This window comes from Desmodus rotundus, chromosome 1 (genome assembly GCF_022682495.2).
Source record: "Desmodus rotundus isolate HL8 chromosome 1, HLdesRot8A.1, whole genome shotgun sequence".
NCBI classification, from domain to species: Eukaryota; Metazoa; Chordata; class Mammalia; order Chiroptera; family Phyllostomidae; genus Desmodus; species Desmodus rotundus.
This window is the reverse complement of record NC_071387.1, coordinates 199,032,016-199,047,233: the sequence shown is the minus strand read 5'-3', so window position 1 is coordinate 199,047,233 and position 15,218 is coordinate 199,032,016. Positions and strand designations below refer to the sequence as shown.

At 40.3% G+C, this 15,218-nt stretch overlaps 1 long non-coding RNA gene across 1 annotated transcript in view; it reads left to right on the top strand.

Moving 5' to 3' along the window:
* Nucleotides 1–15,218, top strand: part of LOC128779558 (uncharacterized) — a 77,251-nt gene that overhangs the window by 48,236 nt on the left and 13,797 nt on the right. The window contains exon 5 of the long non-coding RNA XR_008425585.1: nt 2,811–2,996. This is a non-coding gene — a long non-coding RNA (uncharacterized lncRNA). The remainder of the gene's footprint in view (nt 1–2,810; nt 2,997–15,218) is intronic.

Genomic DNA, 15,218 nt, shown 5'->3' with positions numbered 1-15,218 from the left:
AGAGATTTTTTTCTGATCAAGTAAATTTGGGAATTGCTATATATGCTATCTGCCTCTTATTGATTCACTAAAAAAATTCTTATATTAAAAGCTTTGAGAAGTTGCGCATCAAATGAGTCCATGTGATTAGTTTTACCCCATTGTTACCTACGTTTATTTGACCCACACGACTCATTTACCATTCTCCAGAACTTGTCTTCTGTGGAACACACCTTGGGGAAAGGAAATCCTTGCAAGCTAACATAAGAAACAAGTTGAGCAAGTAGGTTTACGGTGGTTATTTTCAGATAAAGAAATCAAGGCTTAAAGGATTTACATAACTTGCCAATTATAACACTGTGAGTGATAAAACTGGGATCTAAAGTTAGGTTGGTGTTTTTAAGGCTCCAACTCTTTCTACCCCAAACTACTTCACTAAAAATAGAGTTTTTGCTGAAAGAAAGGGAAAAGGAATTAATGATCAGAGAATCTTTACTTACTTCCTATTATATGCAAATACCTCTGACTAACACCTGTAATGGACAAAAGGATTAGACTTCCCCACTGTTCTTGTTGGCATTATTGCCCAATGCAACATTATTAACATACATATACATTACATGCTCAGACAAAGGTAGTAGGACTCCTTTATCAACAGATTTTTTTTTATGACCTCTTCCTTCTCTGTTACATTTTCAGTGACAGATAAGGTAGAGAAAGGCCTTCAGATTCTCACCAAGGGGAAGGTTCAAGCATGAATGAGAGGCTGACCCTGCTCTTAGAAAAATGAAAGCATATATTTTGTAAGTGGGCAATCATTTCCTGGAGGCCTGGTTTAAGTCCTGGCGTGCATGCTTTCTTCATTGCCTAACTGTGCATTTTTATAGTTATTTGTCTTCATGTTGAATAAAAAGTGACGTTGCCATGGAAACTGCTTCGTTGCATCAGGCTTTGTTTGTGATAAAGCAAAGGAACACACGCTTTTCACAGTGCCTTGTCAACCTCCTTATTTTCGTGGATAAAATGAGAACCAGAGCTGTGTCCCTGGTATTTTCCAGTGTTTCTAAAGTAACAGAAAATGCTCAATTGAAGAGCTCAATAGGTCACTGGATTCACAAAATTCAAAAGGTCTGTTTTTTTTTTTTAAAGCATTTCCTGGTATCTTCAGGGGCCACACCTACCACAAATTGTTTACATATAATAGTAAGTTTTAGAAAACAAGGCCAAGTGATCACTTAATCTCCTGGGTCTGTTGGCTATAAACATTCTTGGATGCGCATGCTGTATTTAATAACCAAGCCAAGAATTTTTGATATTATTAGCTAGTGGACTTCTAACGTTTGGGGCCATTTAAGGCTTTGTTTCAGCTTTGTGGTCAAAGATAGCCTGTGGTTGTCACCAGCTGAGATGCCCTATTTTGGCTGGGTTCAGAGCAAGAGCTGATATTTCTCAGACACCTCATAGAGACAGGAAACATATTTTTTTGGTTCGTTTTACAAGTTCCTGCATAAACTGTGAATTGCTATAAACACAAGAGATCATTTTATTGGACGTGCTCCTCCGATTGTTCTCACTGCAGGGCCTAATCACGAGTCCCCTGACACAGCTTTAGATTTCCAGAGGGAAGGAAAATAATGTCCCATAAATCGAAAACAGTGTGAGGGTGTGGACTTTAAAGTATGTCCTCTAAGAGTTCAAGGGGAGTGAAATTTATGGACGCCATTTATTTCAAACTGTCATTTAACTCTTCAGAGAAGAAAATCTGAGACTCTTGTAAAAGGGGAGGGGCAATGAGATGATTTTTGAAATCATAATTGGAACGTTTGGATTCAAAAGGCAGTTTTCCCTCAGGATGCTTCCTTTCACGGGAGGCACACCTATCCGGAACGGCCACTGTGTGGAAAATATTTGTGGCTCCGTTTGGTCGGGGAATTGTCTTCAGATCTAGCTTCTGAATCATTGAGCTCTTGTTCCTTCATAATATTCCTGACTATTTTAGACCACAACTAGTGCCACACAGCCTGCTGATTCACTTTACCTGCCGTCCCTCACTCTGAGGGATTCGGGGTTATTTAAGAAAATCAAATCCGTCTTCAGAGAATGAATTCTTGCTACAACTGAGACTATTCAAGAATCCGATCTGATGTCTATAATAAAACAAAGTTCTGATATTTCTTAAGTAATTGTAACTTAATGAGACTATGTGTATAGATACCAAAATCAAAGACCTTAAACAGGACAATCAATACACATTTGAATGTGAAGATTTGTGGGGTGTGTGTTGAAAACAAAATAAGTCACGTCTTGTAGTCGTACTTTGTATAGTGAAACCAAAAGCGCAGAAACCTTCCCTCGGTGCACTTCGCACATCTTCAGCCGAGAACAAATGTTTTTGATTATTCATTATTCAATGGGGGCCTGGGGAACAAAACAGACACAGTCTCCGATTTCATGAAACTCAAATAAGTAGAGACAGACAAAAAATTATATATATATTTGAGGGGGGACCCCAAAATACCCAGAATTATCTTCTGCAGGGTGGGCCCCTTGTAGTACAGACTTCCCCCACTGGGTGAGTGTGCTAGGAACCCGTCTGTACCTGTGTGCCAGATGGCCTTGTTGTGGGAGGCTGTGTTCGGCTTCAGTGAATTTTTTAAAGACTTTCAACATGCTTGCCCATTTCATGATGGATGATTTATGAGCACGCCCTCCCACGCTGCGCTGCGCATTCAGCAGTTTTTGACAAAGAAAATGGAATGACCGCTGTGCCCCACCCTCCCTCTTCACCTGACCTCCCCTTCATCAACTTTTTTTTGTTGTTGTTTCCCCAGATGAAAGAAAGCCCTCAAAGGGAAACATTTTGCTGATGTGGAAGAGGTGAAACAAAAAACAGCAAGAGCGCTAAAGGGCATCAAAATCGACAAGTTCAGAAACTGTTCTGAGCAGTGGAAAAAACATCTCAATAGGTGTATTGCATCAAATGGAGAGAGCTTTGAAGGTGACTGAAGTTTAAACATGTAAGAATAAATACACAATTTTTTATAAATTCTGTGTTTTTTGGTTCCCCCCAGTGTGTGTGCATGCATACATGTCTATATAGTGTTTTAGGGCAAATAATTGCATATATTGCAAAAATATAGCAATAGTGTCTTGGTGCAGTAAGCACCATGGAGAAAAACTAAGCTCACCGAAGAAAAGTGGTGGGGTAGAGCTACTCTTTGGTTAAGGTGCTCGGGAAAGACCGATCTGACAAGGTGAGCTTTGAACAGAGTTATGAAGTGAGGGGGCTAAATTTGTGGATATTTTGGGGAGTGGCGAGGTGGGGTGTTGAGAACATTCTCCAGAGGAAACAGCAGTTGCAAAGGAGCATGCTTGCTTGACAAAGTAAACTAGAGCAAACATTCTGCTCAAGAGACAAAAACAATGTCAGAGCTAAGTACAAAGTATAGAGGAGGGGAAAACTGGTTTTTACTGGGCTGAAATCTCTCTTGAGCAAAGCTCAGGATAAAATGACTTTTTTTCTCTTTGTCTTCTGCCCTCCATCCTACCCAAAGGCATTTGGGATTTGTTTTGTTTTGTTTTAATGTCTGATCTCAAATTGTTTAATTGGAGTAAATCCAACCATGTCATTCTAGACACATATCCATGCAGTTAGGATGTGTCATTTTGGCTCAGTTGCCATGTTATTCTACTTCTGTTGGTGCATTAGACTCAAAGTATATTAGCAAGGAAGAGGCAGGCTTGATGGAGTAGGAAAAAATATTCTTAAAAAAGATTTTATTTATTTATTTTTAGAGAGGGGAAGGGAAAGAGAAAGAGAGGGAGAGAAACATAAATGTGTGGTTGCCTCTCACGTGGCCCACACTGGGGACCTGGCCCGCAACCTAGGCATGTGCCCTGACTGGGAATCAAATCGACCACCCTTTGTTTTACAGGCCTGCACTCAGTCCACTGAGCTACCAGCCAGGGCTAAAAGTTTTTTTAACATGGACAGGGTTAACATGATTTTAAAGATTTTAATATTTTAAATTTAATTATACGTGGGAATAAGACAGTTAAAAACAGGCATGACATTTGCTTTCATGGAGCTTAGTTCAGAGAGGGAGAGACACATCAATGGAACAGTCATGCGGATAAATGTAAAATTGTGACTGTGATTGATAAAGGCTGTATAGGCGAGGCACTGGACCATGAGAACTTATGTACGAGGGATTTACCCTAGTCATGGAAGACTAAGGAGACTTTCTTTAAATAGGGATGCTTCCACTAAGATTTGAAGAATGAGTAGGCTTTGAGTAGGGTATTTGTCTTCCCAAATTGAAGCTAAAAATAAATTAGTGAGCAAAACAGCTTATTTCTCAACATTAAGAAAATCTTGTTCCATATATGGCCTAACTCACTTTGCTGCTTTTCTCCCATCACAGAGATGACCTGCCCTGGCTATAAAGGAGGTAGCTGCAGATGACTCTAGCTCTGAAAACATGGAGTAGGTGAAGCCGAGAGCCCCGACAACCTTGGCCTCTGACAGAGAGAGCCCAGGAAACGCAGGCGTCGCTACTGCAAGGCTGCCTACAGCAGCCTTAGAGGTCATCTGACCCAACTCCAGTGTAACAGGGAGGGACACTAGACAGCTGTCACCCGGGCTTGGAGAACTAGTGTGGTGTCAGCCAAACACTAGGAAAAAGGCATCTGCTTTCTCTCAGCTTCTCATGCTTGCAGTGGGGGAACTGTCTGACTGGATGGAATGACGACTGGTCTGATCACAAAAGTATTAATTCTAGTGTGCTTCATTGCAACACGAGGGTTTTCTGGTTAATCTAATTCTTTGTCGCTAGTTGTTGCTCTGGTTTTGCTTGAATGGCCTGAAGAGGTTCATTAAGACCACTAAATGTACTTATAACACACATTACATGATTATATATCAATACTTCTTTGGGTTTTTTAAATTATTCACTAATACATGCTTGTAATAACCTCTTATTACAAACTGTTTCACAACAAAGAAAATATGATAATGTTTCGCAATTCTTTTTGAAACTGATATTCCTCAACGTCAAAACAAGACGAAAACAGTTAAAGAAAACAAAAGCGATCTGCCTCTTGTCCCGTCCTGGTGAGGGTGCGTCAGCATTTGATCCCCCGTCTGCCTGACTGAGAAGGCCAGTCCCTTTTTTAAATACGCTTTTTATTTTGGAATGATTTTAGACTTTCAGAAAAGTTGCAAAGAGTGGACAGTGAATTTTCATGTACCCTTCACCCAGTTTCCCTCATCACTAATGTCTTACTCAAGCTCTTTTAAAATAAATAAATAAAACTGTTTCTAACTCAGATGTTAGACAAACAGATGGCCCACAAAGGAAAATTCTTCTCTAAGAGAAAACATCTGAAAAGTTTGTAGCATGAACTTGGGACCACACAGGCTGGTCAAAGATGGTAATTGCTTTTTAGGAGAAGATTAATAGTGATGGGCAAAAAATGATGAAGGAGGGCAAAGAGTAAGATGAGAAATTCAGGTAATAATCTAGATGTTTCTATCTGGTATCTGGGACTTTTAGTTCTCTCCATTCTTGAAGTGCGGTTACATGTTTGGAGTTTCAGTTCTATAGCTGGATCACATCTGTATCTTTTTTTTAAAATTACTTTATTGTTGTTCAATTACAGTTGTCTGCATTTTCTCCCCTCCCCACCCCGCCCCTGCGGCCACCCCGGACAAACCCACCTCCTTCCCCTGCTTCCACCCTCCCCTTTGGTTTTGTCCATGTGTCCTTTAGAGTCCTTCCTGAATACCCTTCCCCACTGTCGCCTCCCACCTCCCCTCTGGCTATTGTTAGATTGTTCTTAACCTCAATGTCTCCGGTTATGTTTTGTTTGCCTTTTTCTTTTGTTGATTATGTTCCAGTTAAAGGTGAGATCATATGGTATTTGTCCCTCTTTGATAAGAGGAAAACACTCTGATGTGTCTCAGCATATTACAACTTGTGTTTAGCTTTGGCTTAGATGTCAATAATGTGCTTAATCAACGTACTCCATAGTGGAGAATTTTTGCTTAACACCCAAGGCACCGTCTGTATATCCCACACACACCTCGCCTTTCATAACCATGTTGTAATTTCTGATTGTGTGGAGCTAGGATTCTAAATGCAAGAATGAAGAGAACCGTGGCCTGCAAAGGCTGAAAAGACTGCAAAAAATGATACATGAATGTAACCACTCTGTCTTTTGTAGCCCTTGTTTTCTCTTTTTTCTTGCCCTCAGGCCGGTTTGCTTGCTGTTGTATACAACTCTGAAAAGTAGACTAGCTTGATATTGCTTGCAGCCTGGACTTGACCCCTGAAGAGGTATTAGAATAGTCTAATAGTCAGCAAGTTACGATGGGAGCTGAGGTTGCTGAGGCAGAATTGTCCAGACTAGTTACTTGGTGATCAAGGTTGGCTGGATGGTATAGGATTAACTTAGTAGGTTTGGCTGTGGCTGAAGGCAGTGATTAAAGAATGTCTTAAAGAGGGACAGGGTAAAGGGGCTGGAGTTCAGTTGTAACTCAGTTACTTGCAATTTCCATCTTCTCAACGAATGTGAGAGCCTATTGTAATTTGGGGACTTACAGAGTTTTGCAAAAGTTAAGATAGGAAGATTATGAGCAACCTGCCCTGGGGCATTAATGGTCCCTGAGCAGCAGTGCTAGTAGTTGTAAATATAACGCAGAGCTGGGCTATTTATCCTCAGGTATTTTAGTGAGATTCCTCATCCCCTTGCTTCTTTCCTCACACTGGGGGAACTCGCTCGCAATAAATAAGCTTCTCATGTCCAGGGAGGGGTTTTGACTCTACGGCTGTATGACTTTGTCTTTCTTCATCATGAATATTTGTATTTTAAAACGCATTCCAAACCTCATGACAAAACATTTAAAACAGCCAGGCTGTCAAGGAAATCTGGGTGAAGATAATGGAAACCAGGCCATTAGCCTAAAAACAGGATTTCGTGTGCTCTGTCTAGCTCATCTCTCCCTGTAGCCTAGGCTCCGGTGAATCTTGCTCATCCCGCACGTGGGGTTGAGATGGGAGAGGGCGGAGGCTCAGTGAAGGGAACCATCCATCTAAACATCTGCTGCTACTACAGTGGGACAGAGGCTGCGGGAATCTATTTGTTCATTCAGTAAGAATATCCAACAGAAAAGGTCAGTTATGTTGGTTAGAGGGAAAGTACATCCGTGGCCATGACTACAGACTTAATTAAGGATCAAATAAATTAAAAAGCTCTTATTGATCCCAAGAGGAGCCCAGATGGGAAGTGTTTGGGTAGATTAGTGAGTATTCATCGTCTCTGTGTGGGAAAATACCTTGAACGCCTGTGCTGCAGATGTTACAGGCACACTGGCATTGGGTTAAGGACCCAGGAGATGGAGATTATAGTTTTGGTGACAAAATTCAGGAATGATCTTTGAGGACACAGTAGAATTTCTGCATTTGAATGATTTCTATTTTGAATGATTTCACGAGGTCGTCCTGAAAGATGCACTAATAGATACATTCGAGGGGTTGTATCCAATTGTACTGTGCTAGAGGACCTAATGTGAACTCCAAAATAGTTGTATCTGAAGAGTTGTAAATTTATTTAAAAAGAAAGAGCCCGGGCCTGATTACCTCCGTTTACCTCAGGCAAGTGTGTGTGCTGTTCTCCAAGCTTTTGCTGAGAACAGACAGCGTGCTAGCCTTTGAGCAGGCGGTTCTTAGCGAATGTGCTCCTTGGAAGTGCCTGCTGTGGCTCAGAAGGCGGAAATTTTGAGCGATAGGGGAGAAGCTTTCCTGGAAGAGCGTTGCTGGGGCTTGGGCCCCAGGTGGGAAAAGCCAGGGAAAGCCGTGAGGAGAGACACGGGCCCACCCAGTGGCGCCTAACAAATGTTCTGTGGCCCTTTGGGGTTGTTTCCACCGTTTGCTTATTTGAAATGTCCCTTTTGAGTTTTAAGGAGGAGTTAAACGCAGAGTTCTGTGAGGGCCTGGCCTTTTAAAGATCTTTTGTTGTGGGGTTTGGAGTGTGTCTTAAAATATAAATATTTATGGTGAAGTAAAGCATTTTCCTATGACCTTTATCTGCTAGAAAAGTTTTTTTTTTAATTTTTGTGTGAAATGCAGACCTTATATTATATATAGCTCAGAAAAAGTGAACCGTGTAGTTTTCTCTAGCGAAAATGCCCTCTGTCCCATTCCCCCGCCCCGCCCTCGGTTCCTCAGTATCACATCTGCATTATCTCCATCTGCATCTAAGGGTTTCCTTCTCCATTCACCTTTTATTCACAAATTGTGCGTCTGATTTGTCTCTGTGTATTCAGTGTGTTCAATGCTTACACAAATTTGGCTATGACTTTAAAGCCACATGGAAACTATTTGAGTGTTTAAATATCCAATGTCTTTTCTGTGGTTTCTAATGTGTCTTTCCCAAGTTTCTAATAATAACTTTCTCTGATCTTTCTGGTGGCAGCCAGGAGTCGCTTGAGTGATTCCGTTGCTCTTTGTAAATGCAATTTATTGAGTTTTCCTTTATTGCAAGACCTGGCTATTCTTGAACAGTAAAAGAGTTAGAATATAGTTTATTTGATTTTATATTTTAGCCTCTTCATTGGTCATTGTCAATGCAAAAAACATTTAGGGTTTAGGGTAGGAGGTTGGTATAAATAGCAGTCACTTGTTTTTTCCGATCCACTCGCTGTCAGAATTCTAGCAGATTGTGAAATATCAGTAACAACTTGGAAGAGCAGTTTATCTTTTTCTAAGTACATTAGTGCTTTCTTATATATCTTAATGCTAGACATACAACAAAGTGTGCTTTTTATGGCCACTTCTTTGCGCTTTAGCCTTCATTCCTTTTGGACAACAGTTTTGGGATTAAAATTAAAAATGTTTTGGGATTTGTCTACTTAATGTTCCTTTTGAAATTTTAAAAATAAAACCTAGATTCAGAAGAAATTTTTACCAGTTCTTTATCCACCTTCAATTTGATAAAGAAATACATTCAAGCTCTGTTCTATTGAAAACGAACATCCTACCTAATGGGAACCATCCCATTGGTAAAAGTTCTAATTATACAATGATCAGAAATGTGCCTCCTGTAGTTTCTATTTATTTATTCTAGATGGTTCTCTGTAACCAAATGGAACGTCTCTTTCTTTTGCACATTTAAAATTGGTTAATATCTCCCACAAAGCCTTCTTTCTTATAGAGCAAACATGCTTTGTCAATTCATACAAGATGGCTTTGGGGACTATCATCATTCATATATTGTTTTAGTTCACTGAAGTGTTTGAGGATCTATTCTGTGTTGGGTATTGTGTATTACCCTTTGAAGCTACGAGGGCAGGTACTAATTAGACACTAAACTCAAAAAGTTGAGTGTAATGGGAAAGATGTTTAGTGTGATTAGCACTAAAAAGAAATATTTACTACATGCTATAGAATACATAGTAGATGCATCAAAGTCGTTATGTTTTCTTAAAGGGTCACCTAAATTGGTGCTTGAAGGAAAAGAGATGTTTGCATTGAGCAATAGGAAAAGCGTACAAATCCAAAAGTGTAGTGACAGAAGAGAAGACTAGGGAAGGATCTATAGTTTATAAACAGGGCCCAGACCATAAAGAGTCTTAGGTGCTTAATGGACTTGGAACTTTATACTGAGTACTCTAGGTAGTCATTCAAGTATTTTCAGCAGGGAAGCAACTTGATTACATTTGCTTTTTAGTCAATTCACCCTGATAGCAAGTAAAGGGAGAATGGGCTAAAGGAAAGCAAACCTAGAATTAAGGAGCCTATTTAGGCTACTGAGGTAATTCAGGAAAACCTTGGGTGGTCTTAAGAAAGAAAGAGGGAAGAAAGAGGGAGAGAGAAGACAGGAAAAGGAAAATAGGAAAGGAAAGACAGGAAAAAGGGAGATGGGGGGGGGGAGAAAATACAAATGGACACAGGAAGATGTCCTGGGTTTCAAACTTTCAAAGCCTCTTTTATTTTTTTTAATATATTTTATTGATTACGCTATTACAGTGGTCCCATGTTACCCCTTTAAAAGAACTGTGTTAAACAGGTCTCCTCTCTTCCCCACACTTGCAGTTAACTCTTTAAAGACTTATTTTTTAGAGCAGTTTACAAGGAAGGTGAGAGGGAGACACAGAGATTTCCTATACAACTCCTGCCTCTGTAGTGAGTTTCTTTCTGGTAGCATTAACAGGACCTCTTCACCATGGATATCACAGAGAGTTCTTTAAGGTACCTGCCATACTGTTGCATTTGGTTCTTCTGCGTGCCATTTTAACCTCTTCAGGGCTTCTCTCACTTCCCCTTAAGCACCCGCATTGTGCTGATCTTTTCCTGCCCCATCTTGAATGATTGGAACGATATGCACATCCTGACTAAGTAGTACCCTGGGCACTGCAGATTCTCCCCTTCTCATGGCACCAGTGCCTTCTCCTCCTATCTCTGTTAAAGGAATAGGTGGGGACAACTGTAACTGAGAGCAATAAAAAAAAAGAAAACAAACAAAGAAATGGCAACAAAAACAATTACCATGTAGCATTGGCTGTGTGTGTGTGTGAGCATACTATTTATGCCATATTCCACTGAGAATTTTCAAGTACAGATGTGACGTTGCCAACCAACAGAAGAAGGGATTTTTTTTATCCTTTGTAACCATACGACCAACGGTTGCTGATTTATGGCAGGGGAAACTTTACTAATGTTTTATGGATTCGACACTGGGATTAGCTGGCCCAGTTCAGCCAGCAGGTAGGCACCAGCCAAGCGCGCGGTGATCCACACCAATTGGCAGGTAAGTGTGGGAGTTATACCCCTGGAACCTCTCCAAATAGGAGCGGATGCCTCTTGCGATCTGTTGTAGTTGTACCTGTAGAGGACATAGATTCAAGGGAAACATCACCGACCAATCCTGGGTGAGGAGTAGTTACAGGAGGTTATTTAGATGTCCAGTGTCCCCATTGTGGCATCTTATTACAACTGACAGCAGTGTGGGAGAGCCACACCCATTCTCACTCCTTCTGAACAAGCTAGATGCTCTATCAGGTATTCACGCCAACATGTTTGCCACCCGTTTTACACAGCAGCTTGACCAGACTCCTCTCTTCAATTTCTGTCCTTATTGAATGACCCAGCCACATCCAATCAAATGCCCAGTGCCAGTCTAATGCACCATGCATAGCGTGGTCTCATTCTTGACTTGTACTTTGTGCATTTCTCTAACTGTCGGGCTCCTCCTTGGTACACGTAGTTAATATTAATTCTCTCTTCTGTAAGATGTAAACCCCAACCCATCTACCTAACCCCATGGGCCATTATCAGCTAGGCCACAATGCAGTTATTGGACCAATAAATCATGATACTATTTTTTATGTTATAATCCTGTAAACCAAAAGGATAAATAAATGTTATTGGCTTATTGAATCCAGGGATATTTTCAGGAGTGAACATTTTCTAAAGGACTAGATATCAAGGACCATTTAGCATGGAACAAATATGCTCATGGATGTTCTGGACAGTACCGAATGTCAAGGACCTTTTGGTGTGTACTAAGTGTCTCAGTGGATATTTTGGACAGAACAGTATGTCCACTAATTATATATGAATGCAGGTGTTTAGTGGTTGGGTGAACTTTCTTAGAACTTCTGCTTTGTTCTGGGAGAATGGCTTCTCCATGTATGTGAGGCTGGGGAACCTCAGGGACAATGACATTGAACAAGATTTTCTGCCATTCCTCCTGCCAATGGCTTTGATTGTGGCAGCAATACTAGAGAGAGACCAGAAGGAAAAGGACAGGATTGTGTCCATGGTAGTGCAGGTAAGTGCCCCCCATGTTAGGGGAGGGGCACTCACCAGTACTGTGTGGCAGGGCCAAGACCTCTGGCGGTTTGGAGCCTGGTTCTGGGGATATTTAAGTGGAAAACTGAATGTGTCTAGACACTTGTTTTGGAAGCTCTCTGACTTGTCTTCTGTGGGATCTTCATAGAAATAGGTTCTCAGAGTGCTGATTAGTGGGTAGTTTTCCCACATGGGTAAGAGGGGAGAATAATTTTGTAACGTGGTGATGTATCTGGTGTGGGGAGAGGTGGCTGGTGAAAGGGGGGATGCTCTGAAGCCAGGGACCTCTCTCTCACTAGTGGTGAGGCTGTGGAAAGAGCTAAGTTCTAGGAAGGAAAAGGACCACACTCTGATCCCAGCTCTGCTGGTGATTTGCTGATGACCTTAGGCGAAAGTGTTTGCCCTCCCAGTGCCTCTGTTTGTGAAGATATGACATGAGAAAGATGACGTCTTTCAGTCCTTACATAAAATGATCACAAAATCTGCTTTTTCAGAGGAGTTTATAAAATAAGTAACATCTTGCCATTCGAACAGCTAGATGGCACCACTGCCTCTAATATTTGTTTTAGTGATATAAATTTAATTGCAGCTGGTGCTGAATGCATTGTGCTTCTTTTCTTCTATGAAAGCTTTTGCCAAAAAGTGTGACTCTTAGATTGAAAGGAATGTAGCTATGTTGCTTTGAGACTAGGGACCTCTTCATAGAAGATTCATCATAGAGGAACCTGATGTCCTTGAGAAAACAAATGCCATCTTCTCTCAGAGGATCGGATCACTGTATTATAATCATCCTGTGGGTCTTAGTCGCCCTGGCTTCACCGCAGTCCTCCTTTTGCACCCCGGATGATAGGCTGACAGGCCTCACGCAGGGGACTGAACCTGAGTGACGAGGGTAGTGCTTATTTGAGAAGGTTCTGTCCTTACCCCATCTCCAGATCTCGGCGATGAGACCTACAGAGTTACAAGGTGGCTTCCTTGATTGTTGGATTATAGATTTTAGCAATCTTCTGAACACGACAACTTTCCCATTTTATAACTAAGTACATTAGACCCAGAGAGGATAAGCAATTTTGTCAAGTTTACTCCCAAAATAATAGTGTCCAGACTCTCATCCTTACTGCCTTTTAAAAATAAACTTAGATGGTCTGTCTTCGGTGTCACAGCTAAATGGGAGCTTGCAGGATAGCTTTGCATTTGCTAAATAAACACAATCCCATAAACTGGACAAGACATTTAAACTAGTTCCACTTCCCTTATCGCCAATGAGCTCCAGAGCAGGAGTGCTTTGGGCAACTGGGGAATCAGGTAGGATCAAACTCTCTGTAAGCAAAGGTTTTTATTTCTTAAAAATGGGTTTAAGTAATATTTTTCCTGTCTTCCAATATTGCAATGAAAAAAATACATGTGAATTAAGGAGATAGAGTAAAAATTTGGAGTTTTATAAAACAATATTACAGAAATCCAATTCATTTTTGTCATTGTTTTCCTGTCAAAGAATTTAACTTTTTTGTGCTTTTAAATTTGTCTCATTTATAATGGTTTTTCAGTTTACAAGATGCCTGAAGAGCACACTTAACAAGAAGCCGTCTCTCTCCTCAGCTTATCTTTGTTGATTTACATGGGAAAGTGGTGCATTCGGCCTGTCCACTTCCCCACAAGCCTGCACAGAAATTACGGAAGTAGTGACATGCCAACAAAATGCTAATTTCTTTGGGTTTTCTGCCTTTAATGTTTAGTCACCGAATTTGGAATTTCAAGGGGTCAGTACAGGCTAATATGCCTGTAATTTCCGATTTTGTGTGATGTTCTTGCTTCATTTGGTATCAGGGTAATGGTGGCCTCATAAAATGTGTTGAGAAGAATTCTCTCCTCTTCAATTTTTGGAAGATTTTGAAAAGGATAGGTATCAAATCTTCTTTGAATGTTTGATAGAATTCGCCAGTGAAAGTCTTTAGTCCTGGACTTTTTTGGGGGGAAGGGATTGTGGAAAGTGAGGAAAGGAAGTATCTTTCTTTCAAATTCCTCACCAGTTTCTAAATCTTCACAATTTAGTCTAGGAAGGTTGTATGCAGATAAGAATTTGTCTATTTCTTCTAGGTTGTCCAATTTGATGGCGTATAGCCTTTTATAATATTATTTATAACCTTTTGTTTTTCCTTGATATCTGTTGTAACTTCTCTTTCATTTTTTATTTTATTTATTTGAGTCTTCTCTCTACTTTTCTTAGTAAATCTAGCTAAAGATTTGTCAATTTTGTTCATCTTTTTAAAGAACCAGCTTTGTTTCATTAAATTTTATTGTCTTTTTATTCTCTATTTCAGTTATTTCCACTCTGATTTTTATTATTTTCTCTCTTCTCTTGATTTGGGGGTTATTTTTTGTAGTTCCTTATGTTGTAAGGTTGGAGTATTTATTTGATATTTTTCTTGTTTCTTGAGGTAGGCCTGCGTCGCTGTAAACTTGCCTTGCAGAACCACTTTTGCTGCATCCCAAAGATTTGGGTATGTTGTATTTTCATTTTCATTTGTGTCTCTGTATCTTTTGATTTCCTCTTATAATTCTTCATGGACCAAGGAGTTGTTCAGTAGCATGTTGTTTAATCTCCACATAGTTGTGGGTTTTCCAGCATTCTTCTTACAGTTGATTTCTAGTTTCATACCGTTGTGGTCCGAGAAGATGCTTGCTATGACTTCAGTCTTCTTCAATTTACTGAGATTTGTTTGTGTGTCAATATGTTGTCTGTCCTGAATGTTCCGTGTGCACTTGTGCAGCGTGTGTATTCAGTAGCTTTGAGATGGAAAGTTCTACCAACATGTATCAAGTCCATCTGATCTAATGTGTCATTTAAGACTGACGTTTCCTTGTTTACTTTCTGCTGGAGGGTCTATCCATTGATGTAAATAGGGTGTTAAAAGTCTTCTACTATGAATCTGCCACTGTCTATTTCTCCCTTTTAGGTCTTTTACTAATTGCTTTATGTAATTTGGTTGGGTGCATATATATTAAGAAATACGTGTCTTGTTGATGGATTATTCCCTTTTGCATTACAAAATGTTTATCTTTGTATCTTGCTACCTTTTTTGCTTTGAAATCAATGGTGTCTAATAGAAGTATGGCTGCACCCCCTTTTTTCTGAATACCATTTGTTTGAAATATCACTTTCCACCCTTCAACTTGAGCTTATGTTTCACTCGGAGCGGAGATGGGTCCCCTAGAAGCAGCATATAGTTGGGTCTTATTTTTTAATCCATCAGTTACTCTGTGCCTGCAGCTGATGAGGTCAGTCCATTTTCATTTAGGGTGATTATTGATATAGGAGGATTTTCTGCAGCCACTTGAGCTTTTGTTTTCTGATTGATCTGTATCTCCATTGTTTCCCCTGTGTTT